This window comes from Anas platyrhynchos, chromosome 2 (genome assembly GCF_047663525.1).
Source record: "Anas platyrhynchos isolate ZD024472 breed Pekin duck chromosome 2, IASCAAS_PekinDuck_T2T, whole genome shotgun sequence".
NCBI classification, from domain to species: Eukaryota; Metazoa; Chordata; class Aves; order Anseriformes; family Anatidae; genus Anas; species Anas platyrhynchos.
In genome coordinates, this window is record NC_092588.1 from 157560145 (window position 1) to 157582799 (window position 22655).

Consider the following 22655-nt stretch of genomic DNA (forward strand, 5'->3'; position numbering starts at 1 on the left):
TTAGACACAAATTACTAGGAATTTTTGGACAGGAAAAATACTTGAAAGGTAAATGGGGCTTATATTTAAATATTATGTTTTCATTGCACTTGGACTGCACACAAAAGTTGATATTTGAGTAATAAAATTATAAATACTGGGGTGAGAACAGCTGTAGGATCATGAAAGTTTTTTTCCATGCAAATGAGCCAAAAATTATGACTTTATTTTGAACACTAATGGATAAGAGCATGTGCCCTAGAATCCAACAAGGCAAGGAACTAGCTGACATCCAAGTATGTAAAGTTCTCAGAGGCTGACAGACCATGGTTCGATGGAGTATTGCATTATGTCTAACAGCACCTCTATTTCCCACTGAGATGACTTTCCACTCACATTTGCTCTTTGTTTCCTGGTTGAATTTTTTTTTTCTGTTTCATTAGTCCTCACACACTATTAATCTGGATTAGACTAAATTAACAGGATAAACATGTATCCACCTGCTAATCAGTACAAAGAAAAGCAGCTGCTGAAATATTGACCTTTATGAAGAAAACGTGTATGTTCCACAATAAAGCAGAAGTGTAAACATTGTCCTTTTTATTATTTTTTATTTTATTTTTTTTATTCCTGATTTTTTTTTTATTTCCTCTAAAACAATTAGTACTATGGGACTCATTATGTCAAATTAGCTTCTAACTGTATATCTTGGATTCGTAGCACCAGCTTTGGAGGTCTTCCTTACTTGGAGACTTTGACACTTGGACCATGGTGTCCTTGCAAAGGATTGCTGGACATTTCTTGCTTTGCCAAATCCCTGTTATTAAGATAGTTATCTTGGTTTCCCATTATTTGGCTGTATTCAGCATTTAGTTTTCCAAGCCCAGATTCGTCACATCTACCTTGGGCACCAAAGTGAAATGTCTGCATGAGGATTTTAGTCACCTGCGGTTCTTCCAGCAGTCAGGAGGGGAAAACAGACACCTGCAGAGGCTGTCTCGCTGATGCAAGGTTATTTGACTGAGGATGATTAAGAGACACAAATGTCAGCTCTGATGGAGGGAAGGCTTGTGGTATTAGATGATATGTGACAATGTTATCCAAGGAGAGGCACTTGTGCATTGATCCACCACCTGTGGCCCACAGGCAGTTCCATGAAGTTCTGAAACAACCTCTCCAGTGTGCAACTGCTTCTCCACGTGTTGCAGGTTGCTTGCTGCCATTTTTTCTCCTTTCCACCCTCAATTTGTCATATTTCTTGGCATTTATCATTACATTTTCCTCTTAATAACAAAGAGATTTTTATTTTTATATCTGTGAAACATAAAGAAAATGTGCTGTTTTCCATTTTTAATTTTCAAATGCTTTTCTTTTTCCTTTTTCCTTCTTTTTTAAATTAAACAGTAGCTTTTTTCATGAAAGAAAGAAAAGAAAGAAAGAAGGAAAGGAAAGAAAGAAAATAGAAAATTCTCTTCCTACTCAACTGCAACCTGCAGTTTGGAAAGTGGATCAAGTTCTGAGATTTTAAATTGAAATTTCTTAACCTTTTACCCTTCCCTCAACAAGACAACACTTACGTCACAGTCAGGGGGGATTCACCAGTTACCCCAGGAGTTACTGATGGCAGAAACACCCTGTCCCGTGCACCTTTGCTCGTTGAGTGTTTTTCCAGAGATGGCAAGGCTTTCCACTCCATCTTTTGGCAGGTGATGCATAACACCCAACCTTACAAGCAGGAGGGTGAAAGCCAAGTCTGGAGGATGCTGTCAGCATGGAGGGATGTGCTGCGATGGTCGGCACTGTGCCCGGCCCTGTGGACCCCAGGCAGGTGGCGACCAGCACATTTTCACCCCTGGCTCTTGACATGAGGATCAAGCTGCCTGTCCATTTCCGCCGTAGGCACTGATACTGGTCCCCATGGACTCCGTGTGGAGCCACGCTGGCTTCACCGAGGGAGATAGTGGTGACCTGATGTGTCCTCGGCTTGTCGCTCCCCATGCTGACAGTCCAGAGGAAAAGCAGCTGGCCCTGTGGCAGGAATCAGTTGCCTCTCAGGGATTATGAACATGCATGTGTTCACTGCACCTTGTTTTCACATACGGAAAAACACCTCAAATACACATATTGACGTTACAAGGGTGCCAAAAGGCTGAGTAGATGTCCTAGTGTTTCATGTATAAAGAAGAAAAAGCTAAGTCCATGCTTCTTTGCAATAGACATTGCTTCCTCATACCCCCTCTCCCCATTAGTTTATAAAAATATGCAGAGCATGCCACAGACACTCACATGCACACACATGACTTAATGCAGACAAGCTCTCGGTTTGCCTATGCAGCCAAACATGCACAGACACTTAAGAGACAGCCACAGCTTTGATCATCTCATATTTTAAATAGAGAAAAGCAGCATTAGTTTTATCCTGTTTCACAGATGAAATGAACTGAAGATCAGAGAGATTAAGGGTCAGGTTTGCAAAAGTGTCTCAGTAGCCATGGGTGAATGAAGCCAAAGTACCTGCTTTTGATAATCCTTCCCAACACCTCTTTGAACTGCTGGATTCCTAAACCAGCCTGATTTACTCAAGGTCACCAAGGTAGACCTTGGTGTTCTTTCAGAGACTCTTTCACCACTAGACTGATCTTCAACAAGCTTTAGCTCAGTTGTGTGACTATCTATAGGCAGTCCATATTAACATTATGATCAAATGATGAGCATCACCCAGCTTCAAAACATCCAGTTCGCCACAGAAGCACATGCAATATGGATGTTACACATTTACAACCATCCAACAACAACAAAGCATGCATTCACACAAGAAGCACCAAAGAAAGCTGCTTAAAGTCCTGCACTGATCCCTGCCAGGCTCGACTGCTGCTCATATTTTTATAGGAGGCTTCCTGCCTCTACACTGGGAGCACGACGGATCTTCCATGCTGGGTGACTCACTTCAAGTGTGAGTAGCCAAAGCTCCCCACCTCTCAATCCCTCATTTATCACATCCCTCCCCTCCTTGCTGTCTGCAACTGCACAGGCGTCATCGGTATAGATTGAGCTGAGGAGTCATAGCAATGCTCCACAGAAGACAGAAATGGTGAAATGAACAATATTTTTGCTTACGTTTCCTTCGTTCTGCATCTGATCTTGTATTTAACACCAGACTAGATGGTCATAACAAATTCTTCTGGCTCTAAAATTTGCTAATTTCATTGAATACATTATATGGAAAGTATTCGTTCTTCTTTGCCTATATAAATACATAGGTAGAGATAGATACATCCACATACATACGAAAGTATGCACATCCACAGCCTGCACAAACACATATGCATTTTATAACCCTTCACCCAGATATCTATAAATCTATTAACTCTCCTGTTCACGTTTTCCCTGGAGTTAAACTCCAGATTATTAATGATAAAATATGAACTAATGCTCCTAACCTCCCTGTCTAGAAAGGGTGGAATTTCATTCCAGTTAGAGTTAGACCACTAGAAGTAAAACTTTAAACCTAGACTAGTTTTCTGGGCTTCTTTATAGACAATAAAAAGAGACAGACACATCCAGATGGCAGTCTGGCTATCTCTTTTATTATTTATCGTCTAGATGTACCTGCCAAGTGAGAAGTGGGGCTGTTAGAGAGGGAGCTGACATGAACTGGGAATGGCTGGGGTGGAATTCAAATGTTGATTCAGACCTCTAACACCAGCTGTCTTCAGTGCTGGTGTGTTCATGTGAACCAGGTGTGCGAGTTCCCACTGTCATCACTGGAGACCTACTCGGTGCAATCAACTGGATCCTGTAGAGTAGTATAGATCACCCTAAAGCCGACATCTAGCAGCTGGTGAACTACATTTTGTCCTCAGATTCCATCAAAAAAATTGACAGCAGGCAAGATGTTTTTCTCCAAATGCACATGCCTACATCTACTCTGGAGACTATGAGGTATCAAGACATCTGCACAAGGCTCATAAACATGACACAGGTGCTCTGGGAGACCTACATATTTCTGAAAGGGAGTTGGAGGACACACAGGGAGGGTACACACTAAGCCCTTTCCATGTGAAACATCTAGTAGTGAAGCAGCCTCAGGTCACCGAGGGCTGTGAGTGAAGGAGTTAGATAAACAGCTTGTACAGAAATGGTGGGTTTATCTTGGATCCTGAGCATCATGCCACGTGCTCAGCCTTTGCTGCCCCTCTGGAAAAGCACGGATCTGATATAATGCTCCATGTAGAAACTGCAGATAGCTCAGGGGCATCTCAAATGGCATGAAAACACAACATTGCTGTGTGGTTTCACACTGATAGTGAGCTAAGCTCCACCACACTGCTCTGTCACTCTCCCTTTTCAACAAAACAGGGAGAAAATACAATTACTAATTACTGTCATGGGCAAAACGGATTCGACATATGTGAGATTAATATTTATATCCTGCTAATAACAGACTTCAGCAGCGAGAACAAAAGCAAACTAAACACACCTTCTCTCCCCATCCACCCTCTTCTATCTCCTCCCTCCAAGCGGCACAGGGAATGAGGTCTGTGGTCAGTCCATAATGCTTTGTCTCTGCCCCTCCTTCCTTCATCTGCCCCTGCTCCAAGTGGGGTTCCTCCAACAGGATGCTGTCCTTCCCGAACTGAGCCTGCAGGGGCTGCCCACAGGCAACTGCTCGCACACGGCTCTGTCCCACAGGGTCCATCCCCCAGGAGCAAACTGCTCCAGCACGGGTCCCCCACGGGCGGCAGCTCCCCCCAGCCCTCCTGCTCCTGTGTGGGCTCCTCTCCACGGGCTGCAGCTCCGGCCCGGGGCCTGCTCCTGCGGGGGCTCTCCATGGGCCGCAGCCTCCTCCAGGCCACATCCACCTGCTCCACCGGGGGCTCCTCCACGGGCTGCAGCATGGAGATCTGCTCCATGTGGGACCCATGGGCTGCAGGGGGACAGCCTGCTCCACCAGGGGCCTCTCCCTTCACAGGCCGCAGGGGAATTTGTTCTGTGTGCCTGGAGCACCTCCTGCCCTCCTGCTGCACTCACCTCGGGGGCTGCAGGGCTGCTTCTCTCACATTTCTCAATCCGTTCTCCCAGCTGCTGTTGTACAGCAGGTTTTTTTCCGTTTCTTAACTCTGCTCTCCCAGAGGCCCAACCAGTCTCACTCATGGCTCGGCTCTGGCCAGCAGCAGATCCCTTTTGGAGCAGCTGGAGCTGGCTCTGCTCTGACATGGGGCAGCTGCTGGGCTCTCCTCACAGAGGCCACCCCTGCAGCCCCTCTGCTACCAAACCCTTGCCACGTAAACCTAATACAAACATCCTTAGCAGTACATGTCTGAGCATGAGGGCAATCTTTATGCTGACCTTATTCAGGCTGATAATCCTTAAAGCTTAAAATGAATCTTATTTAAAAGCATTCTTCTGTCTAGTTGGATGATGCCAAGAACAAACCAAAAGGAAAATTCTCTGGAACAGTTCAATTGAAAGAGCTTTCTGAATGTCTCTTTCTTAAACCATTTTCTGAGTACTGTTGGAGGTTTTCTCTTCATTAAGCCGATAAGCATCAATTCCACTTTACCAGCAGGGAAATTGAGTATGCCAGTGAATGAATTTGTTGCAAACATACAGAAAGTCTGTGGTGATTCAGAATGGACACAGGTTGGAAGAGACCTAAAAAGAGTATCTGGTCCATTGGGTGGAATGACAATCCTAGTTGTCAACTCCCCAGTCACAAAGTACAAACAGTATGGAGACTCCAATATTTCCTTCCCTAAGCAGAGGAATTCCACAGTCATTATGTCTTTGGTGCAGGAGCTGAGGTCATGGGTGTGATTCAGCGGCTATGAATTTTGCAGCACAGGGCAGGACTCTCAAAAGGTTAAACCAATGACTGGGCAGCAGTCTATAGCAATTGGAAAAGCACTCACTGCTCTGCCTGCCCGCTGGCAGCAAAAATCCACTGTAGGAGAACCGAGGCTGAGCAAAGACACGATGCAACAGGCGGGTGATGGAGTCGAGTGTGGATGTTTCAGCCAGAGCATGAAGTTCACCTGGGGGTCATTGGCGCCGTCAGCCGCTTGATCTAAAACCCACTGACCTCAATAAAAAGCTTTCCATTGCTTTCCATTGCTTTCCATTTGGAAGGTTTTGAATTAGTCCCTTGCTGCTAAAGTTTTGAAAGGATGAAAAAATTAGTAGTTCTCACCTGTGGCTTGCCGTATTTTTGTAACCTGTGAGCACTGAGATTAGCTGTGCATAGTGGCTTCTACTCTCAGTCCAGACAGCTTCATGCCCTGTAACATAAATTAATTTCTACAGTAAGATAAGTAAATATCAAGTATGTTTGTATACTATCCATATACTATAGTATATAGTATATCCATGTACTATACTTTGCAGAAAAAAAATATATAATAATAATAATCACATGAAACTATCTATGTCATTTGGATTAAATGACTGATGTGTTCAAAAGACAGCTCAAAACATCCATTATCTATTTACTTTTCATTTTAGGGATTTTCAGGCTTAATCCTCATCTGAACATGGTAACTGTACTGCTTATGAGCTCTTTCCTTTCAGAAATGATGGAAAGGTGTGTAAGTGTGAGTTAGAAGCAGGTTTTTAGTTGGACAAAACAGCACTTGATCCAAACATATTCTGAGCCATAGTTCTCTGAATTATGACCAAAGAAAGTGCTTTGGCTATTGGAGGCTAAAACAAGGATATGATCCGAGAAGAGTAAAATCTTTTGAATAATACTTACCATTTGACTTTTGATGGTAAAAAAATTTCATGTGATCAGTTCTTCACACCTTCAGGGTGAAAACAACTGAGAATTTTTAAAAACTTTTTACATGATTCATCTTGAAGATCATAAGGGATCTGTTAGTATGAAAAATGTCCGTCCTATGTATCCTCTGGTCCAGAAGCCTCCCTTGCAAAAGAAAAGTTTGACTTGAGGAGGTTCACAAATGTTCATGACAAGAATAAAGACAAGACTTCTTTAGCACACACGATTTTTCTTAACAGCATTGGCTCGCATTCTGCATAAACTATGCTGGCTTAAATTTGCAGTCATCTTCACCACAAATTAGGTTGGATCATATCGTATTAATGGTGGATAACGAGTTTAAAACGAGTCATGCAGGGATCCTTCCTTAAAAATAATGTCTAGTTGGAGGAACTAATTGAAATTGAACAGAAATTATCCCCTAATTTGTTACAACCTGGAGCAGAATATGTACCTGCATGGATTAGGAATAGATTCCTATGTTCTTCTACCCTGAGAAAACAAACTTTTCAGTAGGCTTGAAAATCACTGTTCTTCTAATATAGTCTCCATTGTCAATTCATTTTTTTTTTTACAGACTCTGAATCCAGTTTCTACATACTCAGGTTAGAAATGCTTTTCTCATTCCCAGAGAAAATTCTGAGAAAAAAAAAAAAATATATATATATATATTATTATCTTTTCTCTCCATATATATATATATATATATATATATTTCCACATGGAGACAACACTTGAGATCTTTTGGAGGTTTGTGATTTTCTTCTCAGGACGCTTGAGAGAGAATCACCAGAGTGGTTGTTTATTCTCCTGAGCGGTGAGAGAGACACAGCTTTAAAGTGTTCAGAAATCAATGAGTTCTCTGAGGCCGTCATTTAAAAATTGCACTGAAAAGTAGATTCCTTACTCTGAATACTTTTTTTTTTTTTTTTTTTTGATTTTGTTTGCTGCTTGGTTTTGGATTTTTTGTTTTGTTTTGGACAATACATTATTTTCCAGCGAGAAATGCGAGAAAATAAAATTAAAAAACAAAACAAAGCAAACAAACAAAACCACACATACACACACTACACACACACATGGAAAAAAATAAAAATAAAAATAAAAATAAAAATAAAAATAAAAATAAAAATAATAAAAATAAAAATAAAAATAGACACTTATAGATGCAATTGGATACCAACAAGGGAAACAGAATGAATGTCAGGTATCCTCTCTTTGGCAGTTATTCAACACATCAGAGTCAGATTCAAACATAGCATTGGTAAACCACTTTGGGAAAAGGCCAAAGATCCTGTGCTATGATTCATCTTTAGAATTGCTCAAATCCCTGACTTCAATCAGAGGAGTCAGTGACAGTCCAGCATGACACCTTCATTCACCTACTAGCTCCTATGACCTGGCTTCCAAAGTATTTCATGGTGACATGCCTGACAGTTATCTGGGGTGTCAACTGCCACCACACACACATACAAAACCCCACATTATTTCACAGAGGTAACGGTCTTGCAAATGATGAAAACAAAGAGCCAGTCTGACATAAAACTTTACGCCTGCTGAGCCTCCATGCTATGTAGTAATAATATTTACAAGGCACATGGACTCCATCGGCTGGACTGCTTCGCTCTGTTAGCCGCCACACTGACGTACATTCTGCACGGTTGGACGCATGACGTTACCCTACAACTCGGGTCTTTGATTTATAGCGTCTGGTAACGTCTCCCTAGTGCTGGAATTGAAATGTCTGTGATTTTTGGACATTGAAGGAACATTGGTTTTGCTTTGACCTGTAAATGAAGAGATGGCAATCAATCTTTAAATTTTTATTTATTTATTTATTTATTTTTATGAAAGCTCCTTCTCATCTGCTCCTTCTTTATATTTCTGGTATCTGCCACCCTCAGAGTTTTCCAGAAATAATTGATCCAAAACTTGAAGTTTTCAGACACTGAAAGTGAATTTAAGCACTCGCTAAGGTGGCTTAATCAAAGTCAAGAAGTTGTCCACCTGTGAATATCACCAAAGTACAGACACACTGAACAGAGAATTGGATTCACTTCATCAGGCTCTTGCTTTCTGAGGGTAGACTTGGGAACATGTATAGGCTAGAGTCAGTGAAGAAGATCATGCTTTTTAGAGAAAATGTCATCCAATCCTGAACTGGATAGTTAAGAGAGGGAGAATTTTGGGGTGCTTATCGTTTTCCATTAACCATGGGGTAACATGGTTTAGACTATACAGAAAACTTGGAGATATCTACTTTGAGACTTTTCCATCCAGGGCTTTGCATGCCACTTACTAACAATGTCCTGCAGAGTGAATAGAAGTTCTTTGGGATGACACATATGCATACACCTCAATACTTCTTTCTGACATGAGCCTTATTTATCAAGGAAAAGGATAGCTTCATAAAAGTATGAAATAACTCTACCCTTCAAGGTCTGTATGAAAAAGGAATAATAAATCCTTCATGAGCTGTCTCCTACTGACATTGGCCTCTAACTGTCAGACTTTCCTATTTGAAAATTTCAGAAATGCATAATATAGACACTGAATCTCAATGAGTGCATATAAAACCATCCTCCACTCTCTAACAAAAGACCTCAGAAGATCTCAACTTGTACAAAAAATCTCAGCTCTAGTTCCTATTTGTTAGCTCAAGTTAAAATTGTCCTATTTCTTATTTTCTCTGCTAGCTTCAGAAATTATTTCTCCCTTATATCATACGCTGTCTCTTTAACTTCCTCAGCTTAAAAAGTCACCTACATGTATATAAATCCTCCCATAGAAAAGCCTCCATTCACTTTCTTTGGCAGTTTTCTTATCTGACCCTGATGTCAAGTGATACTCAAAGAAAGTATACATGTATATATCCTAATAATAATAACTGGGAACTATTAGAATAATTGGGAATTATTATTAATAATATTATTATATACAGAAATTTAGTGATAGGATGGTGAAGTAGTATTTCCTAAGAGGGTTTCTCAAAGACTTAAAGTTACTGGTCAAAATTATTAATGATACTATTTATTTATTTATTTTCTGCAGCAGTGATTGACATCTTTTGTACTCAGACTTCTGAATGTAGAGCTATTCTCTGTTGAACAGTGTTTTGAATTCCTAGGAATAGGTCATTGAGATTTGCACATTGACAACTAATTGCATGATGGAAGATTTATTAAGCTCTATCCTTTAGAAGATCAAGTTCATATTCCTAGGTACTAGAAGATAACCTGTTCTACCCATCTGCTTATCCATCAGTATTATAGCCAATATTCAAGTCTAAAGGAATTCTTTTCAAATAATGTTTTTTTAAAACTCATTTGCCTCTCATTTCAAACTTATTTTCTTTATCAGTGGGGGAATTCTTTTCTTCCTTCATTATTGTCTTCTGTCTATGTCCTAGGTTTTTAGTTTGTCTGAGTTTGGGAGATGGGGGGTGTGCATTTTAGTTGTTTTTTTCCATAGTAATACACACATTATTTACTGCAATATGGCTTTATGGCACCCTAAGTGCACTGTAACAATGATGGGGAAAATAACTTACGAGGATGATAGTCCCAGTTATGACTGTTAAGAAATACTCAAGAAATGCTTTTATGAGCTTGGGCAGCCTGGGACATAGTGCTACAGCTTATCTGAAAGGCTGCTGTGATATGTCTTTTTTATTGCTGATATTTTGAAATACATCAAAAAATGAACGATAATTCCCAGTCTAGTGTTTCAGGACAAAACTCCATCCAGGAAAGAATTATGGTCCAATCTGAAGACCCATGCGAAGGCTCTCACAGGCTTCAGTGGACTTTCAAACTGTCCCCAAAAACTTTCCTCAATTTATTGAATATGGAGGCAGCAGTACTTAAAATAACGTGGACAGGAAGTCTCAGCATGGATTTTGTTAGGAATCTTTTTCCAAATTATCTAGGTCTTGAATAATTCTTCAGGCTCAGTTTGATGTAAGGCATGCTGGATAGTCATGGTACACAGATGTGGTATCTCCAAGCTCTGCTCTTCTTGCACTGAGTTTGAGGGACCAGTGAAAAATTGCAACCCATGAAAGTCAGTGGCTGATTAGCTCCCTTAGGTTTGGTCAAGAGTGCTTTTCAGGCAAGTGAATGGGAAGGAGATAGGGAGAGAAAAAAGGAGACAAAGAATGACAGCCAAAGGAAAGAGACAGGGTGTGCAACCTCATGTACGCTGCCTTCTGCTGATGGTGGATTTCAGCACATACATATCTTCAAAGCTTTCTGCTAAGTGTCTCATCAGAAATCCATTTACACTGAATTTCAAGTCCATCTCCAATGTATAACTACTAGATCTTCTCAACAGCACACTTCCAAATTTTTTTTTGGTGTTTTCTGAGTTTTCCATATACAACACAGATATATATTTACACAATATCTATGCCATGCCTACATAAGCTACTCTATTCTATAAAACTTTATATATGATGTTCACATTATCTATGTAAATTACACATTTTGCCAACCTCTTCCAAGAGAACTGCACCATTTTGTCTGAAACATCTCCTCCAGATCACTTTCTCCTCAGGAGAGAGGTCCGAGAAAGACATCTGCAATTGAATCTGGTGTGTGACATGGGAAAGGCTAGATGGCCTTCCAAAAAATGTAGTTACCAAGCCAAATTATAATATTCCTCACTGAGAAAGATGCTGTGAAACAAAGCTATTATACAGATGTTGAGCACTTTTAAGGGAAGAGCCAGGACATGTTACATAATGGTTGTCTTCGCAATTTTTTAACACCATCCAATTAAAACATATAAATACATCATAAACAACTGATAGCATCAAGAAAAAAGATGCCCGGGATCAGAGAAGCAAGTACATATTTTTCTTTTCAGCCCAAAGCTGCTGAAAAGTATGGGTTCCTTACCTGCTACCCCTTGATATGTCCTTACTGAAGACAATAGGTCACCTTCTGTTTAGTGATAATTAGCAAAACAAAATTCTTTGCAATCAGCAGGGTCAGATCTGAAAACATTGACTACCATCTTTCTTGTAAGTTAACTGGGACATGATTTTCATCTGTTGAAAATTTTCACTGTCGGGCCTGTTGGTCTCAATTTGGATTCATGGGGCAATTCACTCTTGATTCATGAGTTTCTCTTGACTAGGTCTTCTCATAGAAGTCTTAATGGAGGCTGTGTCACCTGTAAATGCAAAGGAACCTTGTGAGATCTTCATCATACTGAAGGACCCAGATGCATAGTTCCTCAGTGGACGCAGATCAAGACAATGAAGCTACTTCAGTTTTCACCACATAAGGAACAGACTGCCCAGAGAGGATGTTTAATCTCATGTAAAACCTAACTGGGCACAGTCGTGAGCACCCTGATCTTGTCTGGCTATGTTCTGACCCAAGAATTCAGCTGGATGATCTCCATGGGTCCTTAGAAAAATTTGAAGGTTCTGTTCTCTGATTTGGTCAAGAGGCTTCTTCTAGATCTCTGATAGCCAGATAATTTCTGTGTGCTTCTGTGGCTTTGTGTGATACTGTGATGGGCACAATCACAGGTGCAGTGCTGGATGCCATTTCAGGTTTGTGGAGATCACCCTTCTTTTCCTGTGAATCATATTTGAACCAGCTAAGGGAAGTCCAAAGGCTAAACCTTTAACTGACATAAGCTGTTATGGCTTTAACAGAGCTTTGCTAGTTTGCAGCAGCTGAAGATATGGCCCTTGTCAACAGAACTTTTCAAAGAGATCTGGTACTTAGTGCTAGCCATTTGAAAGCAGAGAGTGTGCATTTCGAGTACTTTGGTTACAATGAAGAAATAGATTTTTTAATATATATTTTAAATGTGCTGGTAATTTCTTTACTTTTCTTAAAAAGTAAAAAAAAAAAAATAGTAAGTGGAAATCCATTTTGCTGTGTAACAGTAATACACTGTATATTATTACTATCCTGCTATTCCATGAGGAAAGTAATTGCCAATAAAAGGGATTATTAAGCAACATGCATTTTCAATTATGGCCTACAGTGCTGCTCCAAGCAAGTCTTGCCAAACATCTAGCTGATGGGACAGAGCTCACAGCAAGCTCTGGACATGCAGAGCAGGAGGGGCTAAAGGAAGGGATGTGGCCAAGCACAGGTTGAGGGCTCCTCCTGACCAGCCATGCAGGGAGCCAGGGGCTCGGAGGAGGCAAGGGGACAGGGGCTGGGGCTCCAACATCTCATGGTCAGGGGGAAGCAAGGGAAGGGAAGGAGGGATAAGACAGATCACTTCCGTGGAGCAAGGAGACAGACAGGGGCTGTCTGTGTTGTGTTACATCTCCTGACCCTGGCCAGAGGCCGTGCAATTAGAAGACACCCCTTCTTCAGGGCAGGCTGGAGCTATCTGTAAATAAACCAATGCATGCATGTGCATGCTCACAGTCGTTGTTTTTTTGTCTCTGATAGATATGAAATTACATTTTGCATACACTACGCACACATATTAGTATACTGCAGTGTATATTTATATATGCAGCACATGCTTATATATAAATGCAAACACGTTATATAGTATATATTAGATGTTTATACATGTGTGTCTCCTCGCTTCTCAATCTAGACACAGAACCTTTAATTATGTAAAAAGTTCAAGAAATCTGTAAAGTTAAAAAATATATATTTATATGATGCCAAGCATTCAATGAGCAAAACAGGAAAAGGGAGTACATGATAGGAGGTGGGAGAATAAGGAAGAGAGTGCAGTGCTTACAAATAGAGAGGCCATTGAAGATGTTGTCTCTGAGAAATTATCTGTTCTCCTAATACACCCACTTTCCAATTAAGCAAAAGTAAATCTTACTGTTTTTCCTCTAGGAATGGTGATCCATTCTTGTTGCTATCTGGGACAGGATTTGACAGCTTACATCAGGAATGGGCGTGAAGTTGCCCAGATGTGTCTGCTGAAGGAACCATTTTCCTGGTGATGACAGAAGTCTGGCAAGATGCCTGATAAAAATCTGATTTCTTTTTTTTTCTTTTCCCTTTTTCAAAATAATAAAAAAGGGGGGTGGGGGAGAAACTTGTATGCATCAACCACACATATATGAGAAAGACCCTTTTTATTTTTTCTTTCAGGTATAAATAATGAGATCTTCAGAAAAGACAGGAAATCTTAACACTGCCCTCCCCAGGGTCTTATCCATCAATCAAGTCTTTCCTTTGGCCCTATAATATTCAGTCTCTCTCTCTCTCTTCCTCAATTTGCTGTATCTTGTACAGGAACCCAAGGCCATGTTTAATATGTTTGTTTTTAACACTGACAACATAAAGGTCAACATTTAAGTTAGGTTACGTAATCAGATCAGTCCCCGGTGGCTAACCAAAGAGCAAAATAATTCCTATTTAATTGTCCTCTTCTCTCACCCCCATCCTTCCGAACAGTGAAGTCCTATTATTTTTTTCCTTCCCTCTGCCTTGGAATTACTTCAGGGCTGATCTCAGGTTTATATGTAACTAGAATCAAATTTTCAAAAACATTTAAACAAGACTTTCATCATAAAAGACTGAGACATTTGGGAAGGCAGAAGACTTAAAAACAAACAAAGAAACAAATAAACAAACTTTTTTTTTTTTAATATTGTTGCAATGCAAAAAAAAAAAAAAATGCAGAGGGATTCTCAGCAGGAATTTCACATATTGGCATAGTTTGTGTTTTTTATGCAGCAAATATCATGAGTATTGGCTTTCCATACGGAAATCCTCAGGGGTCTGGGGGATCAAAAAGTGACTGAAATCCCCCTATTTTTGTGAGAAAGAGATAGAATTACATACAATATCAGAGTTTAGCTTCATGTGCAATTAGAAATGTTTCTGATTTTGGAAATGTCAAGTTGAATTATTGCCATGCATTATGTAGAGACTAGAAGTGACAGGCTGGGTATTACCTTGGAGAAGAAAGACTTGGGGTAATGGTGAGTTCCAGGTTGAACTTGAAGTAGGAATAAATGGGAGTGCCACCTATTGTAGGTAAGACTTACCATATAATAATGTAGCACATTGGAAAGTGCATGCCCAGTCAAACAAAAGAAGCAATTATTCTCTACTCATTGTTGTTGAAGCTGAATCTGGAATATTGCACTCAGTTTTGTGTCCACCTTGAAGTTCTGTACCATATTTCTGCATTAAGTCCTTGTTTTGGGATTAAGGTGTTGCACAGTTTTAGGAAAGACATCCAATAGCAAGTGACATATCCCTATTGATTGTAGAAATGTGTAATATAGCATCATACCCTGAGTGGATATCTGCAAGAAACAAGCTCTCTGCTTTCCATACTTTGCATACACTTTTTCTGAAGTTGTTTATTACTGTCCACTGATGGAAGCAGGACAGTGGGCTACACAGAATAATTATTCCCATCCTTACACTTTTAAGTGTTTTGGTTTATTGAGAAGGAATAGAGGAAAGGACTGGAAAGCTCACAAGCTGGGATTTATACCTCAGTCTGTGCTGAGTGGTATAAATTAAGTCATTTCCATGAAGTACCCAAATCTCATCATCTTTAAAATCAAGAGAGTAATAGAAACATTTCCTTAGTAAAGAAAATCAAGTATGTAAAGAAGTGTGGGTCTGAAATTCAGCACATTGTAGCTATTGGCACCTTTGTGTGAATGTCTGCAAGTAGTTCTCCAGTTCTCCAGACTGCTAATATTGAAATTATATCAAAGAATTGAATGCATATAACAAAAGTTACTCAATTTTATTATCTTCTTAAATGAAATTCAAATGAGAAGACGTGAGAACTGTTGAGGAATAAAAGTCCCTGCAGATGGGGTGTGCCCCCTTCAGCTGTGAGGCATGTAAGACTGGATTTCATCCATTATTCTCCACTATGGAACATGCAGCATTATCATAAATAGTGGGGAAACATTTGTTGACTAGCAATAAATTGAACACAAAGAGGTGCATTCAGCAGCCCGTTACAGTAATACTGTAATAGGACTGGAGGATACAGGGAAGGATGAAGGATTAAGCATTCTGAGAGAGAAACATAAAACAATATGAAACACATAGAATAACAATGCAAGGAAAAAAAAAATCAGACCATGCACAGAATAATTCAAAGCAAATGTGAAGCCATTCTCTTCAGCGAGACAACCACAGTAGGTCACACGAGTGCTTGTACTTTTTGTTTTTTGTTTCTTTTTTCTTTTTAATACACAACATTAAGCCAGTGGTCCTGGACAGTATTAATCGGAAATATCTCTTGCATGACTGTGCTTGCCAACTGGCTGTTTTGTATTTATTTTGTAATTATTCTGATTATTTGATATATGCATTCTGTGCTTTCCCCCCCTCCTCCCCCCGCCCCAGGAAAATAGAAGCATCAGCTCCCCATACGTTTCTCATATTTGCGATCAAATGCATTCATGGAAAATATGGTTTGCTGAATCGCTGTGGGCAGGACTCATACATACTTTTCTAATGCCGGATGTTTGGAGAAAGGTTTTAAATATACACTCAAGCCTCCACGTTTTTGTGAATAAACCATACCCTGGCTGCAGAGACACCTGACTGGCCCTTAGCAGGCCAGCTCAGCTTTGGCGAGTCCTGTTAGCTCAGGTTATAGATCAACAGGCTCTGTAACCCGCTGCAAGTTGGTATTTTACCGCAGAAAGAAGCAATTCTGTCTCACCCCACCAACGGCAGTTCCCGCTGCCTTGTGCCAGTCCAAACATTTATGTATCTGTGAGGTGGAATGAGAGAAGAGGCTGAAACTAACCCCAAATAAAAAAACAGTGTTGACCCAGCCTGGCTCCCTGATCTGGCCTGGGGTACTGCCACACAAGTATTTGCATTGGATTTGGCTCACAATTTTAAAAGATACAGGAAACTATGGCCAAGACTGCTCTGGGCATGCATTGTCTTACCTGAAGCTATTCCTGAGCTGACAGAACCACAAAAACCTATGGATATTAGCGCAAGGACACCTAATTTAAATACGGACAAATTAATTTATGTCCAATCTTCTTGGGCATTATCCATGCCAGCCAATTTCAATGTTATCCCTGATAATGCGGAGCTGGCTCCAGCTTTGTGGCAGCTTTAGTGAAAAATCTGCACCTAAGGCATTATAATTGTGGGTTCTCTTCAGTTAGGCTCAAAGAAAACCACTTTCAAAGGGGAACATTTTTATTTATGTTCTCCTTTTTTTCTTATTTTTAAAATTCATTTTAGTAATAGCAATGACACTTCTGCATTGACTTAATATTCCTTTCCTCTGTATTGGTGGTAGGAGAACAAAAACAATGCACAGACTATTTCTCAGTCTTTTTCACTCTTTGACTATTGTTCAATATATTTTTTCAAACTGGTTATGGTAAATCCAGAACTGCTTATGGTAGGGACCATGGTCTTTTGGTCTTCCTTTTTTTTATTATTTTTATTTTTTTCTACATCTCTTCATCTTTTTAATTATCTATTTCTCAGCCATCTTCAAGGTACATGGCATAAAAATGACTAGCTCAGTCTTAAGATATTCAAGACCCAGTTCTGATATAAATAGAAAGAAGACTGTGATAAGAATCAACTAATGGAGGCAAACTGATCATTTCATGACATGCAGCATCATTTCAAGCTTCGAGGTATTTTCTTTTTATTTGCTTGCACTCAAAGCTGGCAAAGAATCCTTTTTTTTTTTTTCTTTTTTTTTTTTTTCTTACTGGGACGACATGGAAACTGATTTAAAATACATCAGTATAAGCTCACTTTCTCCTTGTTATCAAGTGAGAGGAGAAAAAAAAATGCTTTTCATATCATGCTATATCAAAAGTAGCCCAGAATCAAACGTAAGGAATTTAATTATTTCACTTTGAACTTGGTGGCTTCAGAAAATACAAGACAGAAAGGTTATAAAGCATGGCAACATCATGAAAAGGCAGAAATATAAACCTCAGTTAATAGGCATAAAGAAGGAAAACACAGAAGCAGAAAGAGAAGGATGACAAACCAAGAGAATCCAAACATAACTTGGACATTTTCTCTATTTTTTTTTTCCTTCTCTCTCTCTTTGTGGATCTGTTTGTTGCCTCACTGGATATTTCCAATGATATTCAGCCTACTGAGCAAGTATGTTTTGGGATTTACTTCAAAGCAAATTGAGCACTACATAGGAAAGAAAAGAGGACGTTCAGATATGATGCCTCCAGCTAGGGCTCGAGTCCACAGAATCAGGTCAGAAGCTGTTCCAGCTGAAAACTCCCCTTCTTGCCTTTCCTGCATGCTTCCTACTTCCCTCATTCCTTTTGTTGATACCAGTTACAGGTTATTTTGATATCTTTCTACATCACAGCACAGGACAGGGTCATACAGTGCCATCCCTTCCTTGTCATCTGTCTCCTCCTCCCTCAACTTCAGACCACTGTGGTCTTCTTGGCACTGTTGTGTGAAAACCAACAACAACACAGAGTGCTTTGATGCTCTTTCAGCCATGACTGTGATGTTTCCAAAATGAAAGAAGCAACAAAGAAAGGGAATGAAACCAGGAGACAGGCAGAATTGTAATTCTTGTAATGGCTTGCTTGTATTTTCTTTTGTTGGAAAGGAGAATTGACTGAAACAGAGAAGAAGAAGCCCAAAGAAAAAACAGAAACAATAAACAGTAAAATGTTCATAGTAGGTCATCCATAACCAAGCTTTCCTGGAGCATACACAAACACATGTACACACCCTCACTGCCTTCTTGAGCAAAAACCCAATGAGAACATGAAGCCATGTGTTTCCTCTCTTGCTAAAGCAAGAGCTTATTTACATTTTTCTATATGAAAATTTATATATGTATATATTTATTTACATGTCCTTTGCATGTATTTTCCACCTGGCTAAAGGTCATAGCATTTTTAACCTCTTTGAAGGAGGTAAGTCCCAGCCAGGATACAACCACATGACAAATAATGATTCTTTCTAAGAATGATCTTTAGAGAAAGGTAAATAAAACAAGCTGGACATCAAAAAGAGTGGATATTTTTTAAAACAAGTAAAACATACAGTATTAGTAAAAAGTTTTAGCTAAGAGAAAACTACAGCTCCCTGATTATTTTTGCACACGTATTGCAAGAATTGGAAAATTTGAAGCACTTGATTGTGAGAAAGCTTAAACTTTCAAATTTCTTTCTTAGATATTTGTCATTTTTGTAAGGTATTCAGCCAAGATCATGTCTCAAAAGGCTCAGAGAAATTATGTTTAAAAACCATCCCATTTATTTTTTTCCCACCATTTGCAATTGCAATGTCTATACAAGCACTCAGATGTCAAAATGCCTTAGTTGAGATCACCTTAGAGTTTCAATATGATTGTTTCCTTATTTTTATTATTTACCTCTGCTTATCCCTCTCCCTTTTCTGTGCATGTATATGTGTATAGACAGATTGCATTGATTTAAAATACTTTCTTTAGTACTCCATTTTCAAGAGCTGTCTTATGCCCTTCACTCTCCAGGCAACTTTCTAATTGTTCATGAGAATTTAAAAAAAAAGAAAAAAAAAAAAATTTCTAACTTTGACAAGGCAACTGTCTGTGGGTACACAGGATTTCTCTAGCTTTTTTTTTTTTTTTTTTTTTTTTTTTTTTTTTTTTTAATTGAAGTAAAATATGATTTCTTACTTTCTTGATTCACTGTCTTGGGAAGTCCTGGTGCCAGCCATGGTGTGAGAAGGGATGGGGACACCATATCACCTTTTATGTCCATGAGTATTAGAAAGCTCATTTAGCATCATCTTGTGTACTTCCTGGTGCTATGCAGTAGCAGCCACAAACAGAACCTCACATGTTCAGTTACAACAGGCATCTCGGAGCCAGGACACCTGGCTGAGCTTACCTGGATTTGTGGGAGCCTGGAAAACCAAGCTGGAGATTTCATGGGAATAAAATCTCATTGAATTTAGAGTAGCAACTTCTCTCAGTTAAAAGAAGATTATTGACAAGACTGTTCTGAATTGACATCAACATTTCTTTCTGCATTTAGTCTGCCTCCAAGTAAGAACATTTTAGAACACTTCACCAAGATACAATGTCCTCACAAAAATTTAAAATTACTAAATAAATCATAATTTTGTAGGTCAGAAATAAGGTTGCTGGTGATATGTGATTTTTTCCCTGAAGCTTTTTTATTTCATTTTATTTTAATTTATTGACTTAATAAAACCAGGTAAAAATATATGTATATATGTATACACATAGTCATACACTAAGACACTCAAAGAGGGGTCATTTAAAATTCTTGATTATTGCAAAGGGTCAATATTTTTAACTTCAACAGCTGAAAATGTAGGTCACTCAAATCATCATAATCCTAAAGGAATAGTGTTTTCTACAATTCTTTCTCTTCCAGTCATAAAAAATGAATTAAATATGTTGCAAAATGAGAAAATATCACTTGGAAGGCTGAGGCATTATGAACATTCATGTGGGTGTATTCCCACTCCTCCAACATGAGTGACTATAAAATTAATCTCCTTAATATCTTTCTCTAGTCGATGATGAATTATAAGATCCTGAGGGGGAATTCAGACACTAAGCTAATTTCCCATCCTTTTCTACTACATGATGTGGATGAACCTGACCCTTTCATTATAGCAAGAAGCTATGGAGACTGGTTACCTATTTAAATTCTTACAGCTTAGTAGTATTAATTATTCTTTCATCACTTGCCTACCTAGGTTTCAAAATTGCCATCATTACCTTTTGGAAACTTTTGAACTTTTTGACACATCCTTGATTTGCTTTTTTATTACTACTGTGTTTCAAAGTTTGATTTATGTTCTGGTAAATTCACTGTAAATGGGATGGGGGGGTCTATAAAGAGACATTTTCCCAGCTCTTCCCCACATTCTCTCACATGTTTTATCACGGGTTAACTCGTATAAGCTAACTTTGCAAACATTTTTCAATACCCTCTGCTATTGCTGCTGCATTCAATTCTTCATTGACTGAAGCATGTGAAAAAATGGTTGTGAATTTATTTCAGGTATAAATATGATATAAAGAAAATCCCATTGTCTGTATGGGTAAATCTCCTGGGTATTTCTTGGTATCTCAAGGTATAGCTTCTCTTGTCCACCAAGCACAGTGGAGCCCTGATTATATTGATGTAGCAGAAGTAGCCCTGGGTGTGTAATCCACCAACCTGAGAAGTCACAGCCTCTCCATTCATGGTTTGCAATAACATATGCTTCCTCATACTCTTCATAGAATGAATTTCCCAAATTAGATGTGGTCAGTCTGTCCACAAATGCATGCCCATGACTTTGGCCTGAAACATTCCCTGCAAAAAAAATATGACCATTGAATTTGCAAGCTCCTTCTTTGACCTCTGGAACAGTTTATCATGGCAAGGCAATTTGCTCTGCTGAGGATGTTGCTATTTAAAACCATTCTGAGCTAAAAGAAGTCAAGGGAAACCATGGAAGGAGGCTTGTGAGTAGATGTTGTAGCCTGTTTCCACGACACGTGAAGTGTGTGGCATGCGATATAAATACCATGACCTGGTACCACACTGACAATTGCACTTCTGGAGCAGTGGAAATAGTAGCTCAAATCAACATTGTAAGTGGAGATTAGGGGACTGTGACAATTTCCCTTGGCTAACTCCTTACCCTGAGCTTTTCAGCAGACCTGGTGGGTTTTAAATATACGTTATGGTTCCCATGACCTGCAGATAACCCAAAAGGAGGCGTCAGCATGTCAGGGCACAGATAGAGGAATATTGGATTTTCTAAGCAAGGACACTGAAAAGATCTGTGGGGCAGTGCAGGGAACCAGTCTTTCATCCTAACCCTTAATGCTCCCTAAAACAGAAGAACACTGAAAAGTGAGTCAGTGCTGCTGGCCTCTTCTTGAAGACAGAGAGGGTTTATATCAACAGCATAAAAATGTATTTTAATTACCCATAACAGAGAAGAGGTGCATATTGCTTGTGGCTTCACTTTCCACATAACATATCAGAAAGCCCTTGAACTGTTCCAGAAGAGAAGCTTAAACAACGCCACTATAATTTGAGAGCTGTGATTTGAGGACTCTGTAGACAGGCTGAGAACTGCTTATGCTTTACCTGTCTGTGAAGAAGCTAATGATCCTTCAGGATACCAGCGTCTGCACATGCAGCTGGTATCATAGTCTTCTCTGGAGATATTTAAGGCCTGTCTGGACGCCTACCTGGGCAGCCTGCTCTAAGGACCCTGCTTTGGCAGGGGGGTTGGACCCGATGATCTTTCGATGTCCTTTCCAACCCCTTCAATTCTGTGATTCTGTGATCATTCCTTTGTGGGCCACTGTCTACAGCAACTGAAATGCTGAGCCCTTGCTAACACCAGGAGACATTTCCTTTCAGATTAGACCTTTGATTTAATGTCCAAAAGTAAAAGCTTGCATGTTCCAATGTTTTTTGCTAAGCAGGGTGGTGACAGAGCTACAGATGTGAAAACTGAGTCTACTGTTTATGACATTTGTGAAATTTGAGGTTTCTGCTAAGGCTGTGGTTTCTGTTTTGTCTTAGAGCCTAAAAATAAGGTCACAATCAGAATTGTTTTCTAATTTTCCTGCAGAAATCTAGACTTCTCTCACATAAATTTATCTCAAGATCAAATTCCCTCAGTACCTTTATGCAATAAAGCCTTCTTCAGCTGAACTGGTCAACCAAGGTACTCTATGCGTAATCAAGGGAAATGGAAACACTTGAGGAACTCACTTCATCTGAAGTACCTAGGGCTTGATTCAGTTGGCTCAGCATAGGCAGATGGTTCTCTTTCAGGTAGAGTAGTGCACCCCATGAGGTCTCAAGATGCTGCTTCAGAAGGTGTGTGTATCCTCTATAGTTTCCATGTGACAACCTGTGATATAACTATAGAAATGTCTCAGCAGTCACAAGAGAATAACTCATGTAGTG

General features: G+C 39.5%; 1 long non-coding RNA gene across 1 annotated transcript; it reads right to left on the minus strand.

Moving 5' to 3' along the window:
• Positions 1 to 624: 624 nt before the first annotated feature.
• LOC140001649 (uncharacterized) lies at positions 625 to 22636 on the minus strand. The gene is made up of 4 exons (XR_011807140.1): positions 22458 to 22636; positions 20898 to 21035; positions 11656 to 11932; positions 625 to 6257 (listed from the first exon to the last, which is right to left on the minus strand). It is a non-coding gene; the product is annotated as an uncharacterized lncRNA (long non-coding RNA).
• Between the last annotated feature and the right edge of the window lie 19 nt (positions 22637 to 22655).